Source organism: Coregonus lavaretus, assembly GCF_964263955.1.
Source record: "Coregonus lavaretus genome assembly, contig: HAP1_SCAFFOLD_402, whole genome shotgun sequence".
Lineage (NCBI taxonomy): Eukaryota > Metazoa > Chordata > Actinopteri > Salmoniformes > Salmonidae > Coregonus > Coregonus lavaretus.
Genome location: NW_028165649.1, coordinates 167,162 through 170,588, shown reverse-complemented (window position 1 = coordinate 170,588; position 3,427 = coordinate 167,162).

Genomic DNA, 3,427 nt, shown 5'->3' with positions numbered 1-3,427 from the left:
TTCTAGTGCTGAACGTTAAAACATATTTTAGACCCTTTTCATGCAAAATTTAAAAAATATATTTTTCACGTTTTTTATTTAAAAAAAAATTATCCCTTCATATGCCGAACTAGTTGCATTGTGGATTTTGCCTAAAACATGATTTTAGAAAATATTCATAGAATTATTTATTTTTTTAATCACATTTGAAAACCCTTGTATGTTATATTCTACATATGTCCTTCTAGTGCTGAACGTTAAAACATATTTTAGACCCTTTTCATGCAAAATTTATAAAAAATATTATTCACGTTTGTTATGAAAAAAATTGTATCCCTTCATATGCCGAACTAGTTGCATTGTGGATTTTGCCTAAAACATGATTTTAGAAAATATTCATAGAATTATTAATTTTTTTAATCACATTTGAAAACCCTTGTATGTTATATTCTACATATGTCCTTCTAGTGCTGAACGTTAAAACATATTTTAGACCCTTTTCATGCAAAATTTATAAAAAATATTATTCACGTTTGTTATAAAAAAAATTGTATCCCTTCATATGCCGAACTAGTTGCATTGTGGATTTTACCTAAAACATGATTTTAGAAAATATTCATAGAATTTTTTATTTTTTAAATCACATTTGAAACCCTTGTATGTTGAATTCTACATATGTCCTTCTAATGCTGAACGTAATAAAAATATTTTAGACCCTTTTCATGCAAAATGTATAAAAAATAGTTTTCACGTTTGTTATAAAAAAAATTGTATCCCTTCATATGCCGAACTAGTTGCATTGTGGATTTTGCCTAAAACATGATTTTAGAAAATATTCATAGAATTATTTATTTTTTTAATCACATTTGAAAACCCTTGTATGTTATATTCTACATATGTCCTTCTAGTGCTGAACGTTAAAACATATTTTAGACCCTTTTCATGCAAAATTTATAAAAAATATTATTCACGTTTGTTATGAAAAAAATTGTATCCCTTCATATGCCGAACTAGTTGCATTGTGGATTTTGCCTAAAACATGATTTTAGAAAATATTCATAGAATTATTTATTTTTTTAATCACATTTGAAAACCCTTGTATGTTATATTCTACATATGTCCTTCTAGTGCTGAACGTTAAAACATATTTTTGACCCTTTTCATGCAAAATTTAAAAAATATATTTTTCACGTTTTTTATAAAAAAACTTTGTATCCCTTCATATGCCAAACTAGTTGCATTGTGGATTTTGCATTAAACATGATTTTAGACAATATTCATTGAATTATTTATTTTTTTATTCACATTTGAAAACCCTTGTATGTTATATTCTACATATGTCCTTCTAGTGCTGAACGTTAAAACATATTTTAGACCCTTTTCATGCAAAATTTAAAAAATATATTTTTCACGTTTTTTATTTAAAAAAAAATTATCCCTTCATATGCCGAACTAGTTGCATTGTGGATTTTGCCTAAAACATGATTTTAGAAAATATTCATAGAATTATTTATTTTTTTAATCACATTTGAAAACCCTTGTATGTTATATTCTACATATGTCCTTCTAGTGCTGAACGTTAAAACATATTTTAGACCCTTTTCATGCAAAATGTATAAAAAATATTTTTCACGTTTGTTATAAAAAAAATGGTATCCCTTCATATGCCGAACTAGTTGCATTGTGGATTTTGCATAAAACATGATTTTAGAAAATATTCATAGAATAATTTTTTTTTAAATCACATTTGAAAACCCTTGTATGTTATATTCTACATATGTCCTTCTAGTGCTGAACGTTAAAACATATTTTAGACCCTTTTCATGCAAAATTTATAAAAAATATTATTCACGTTTGTTATGAAAAAAATTGTATCCCTTCATATGCCGAACTAGTTGCATTGTGGATTTTGCCTAAAACATGATTTTAGAAAATATTCATATAATTATTTATTTTTTTAATCACATTTGAAAACCCTTGTATGTTATATTCTACATATGTCCTTCTAGTGCTGAACGTTAAAACATATTTTTGACCCTTTTCATGCAAAATTTAAAAAATATATTTTTCACGATTTTTATAAAAAAACTTTGTATCCCTTCATATGCCGAACTAGTTGCATTGTGGATTTTGCATTAAACATGATTTTAGACAATATTCATTGAATTATTTATTTTTTTATTCACATTTGAAAACCCTTGTATGTTATATTCTACATATGTCCTTCTAGTGCTGAACGTTAAAACATATTTTAGACCCTTTTCATGCAAAATTTAAAAAATATATTTTTCACGTTTTTTATAAAAAAAAATTGTATCCCTTCATATGCCGAACTAGTTGCATTGTGGATTTTGCCTAAAACATGATTTTAGAAAATATTCATAGAATTATTTATTTTTTTAATCACATTTGAAAACCCTTGTATGTTATATTCTACATATGTCCTTCTAGTGCTGAACGTTAAAACATATTTTAGACCCTTTTCATGCAAAATGTATAAAAAATATTTTTCACGTTTGTTATAAAAAAAATGGTATCCCTTCATATGCCGAACTAGTTGCATTGTGGATTTTGCATAAAACATGATTTTAGAAAATATTCATAGAATAATTTTTTTTTAAATCACATTTGAAAACCCTTGTATGTTATATTCTACATATGTCCTTCTAGTGCTGAACGTTAAAACATATTTTAGACCCTTTTCATGCAAAATTTATAAAAAATATTATTCACGTTTGTTATGAAAAAAACTGTATCCCTTCATATGCCGAACTAGTTGCATGGTGGATTTTGCCTAAAACATGATTTTAGAAAATATTCATAGAATTTTTTATTTTTAAAATCACATTTGAAAACCCTTGTATGTTGAATTCTACATATGTCCTTCTAATGCTGAACGTAATAAAAATATTTTAGACCCTTTTCATGCAAAATGTATAAAAAATAGTTTTCACGTTTATTATTAAAAAAAATTGTATCCCTTCATATGCCGAACTAGTTGCATTGTGGATTTTGCCTAAAACATGATTTTAGAAAATATTCATAGAATTATTTATTTTTTTAATCACATTTGAAAACCCTTGTATGTTATATTCTACATATGTCCTTCTAGTGCTGAACGTTAAAACATATTTTAGACCCTTTTCATGCAAAATGTATAAAAAATATTTTTCACGTTTGTTATAAAAAAAATTGTATCCCTTCATATGCCGAACTAGTTGCATTGTGGATTTTGCATAAAACATGATTTTAGAAAATATTCATAGAATAATTTTTTTTAAAATCACATTTGAAAACCCTTGTATGTTATATTCTACATATGTCCTTCTAGTGCTGAACGTTAAAACTTATTTTAGACCCTTTTCATGCAAAATTTATAAAAAATATTATTCACGTTTGTTATGAAAAAAATTGTATCCCTTCATATGCCGAACTAGTTGCATGGTGG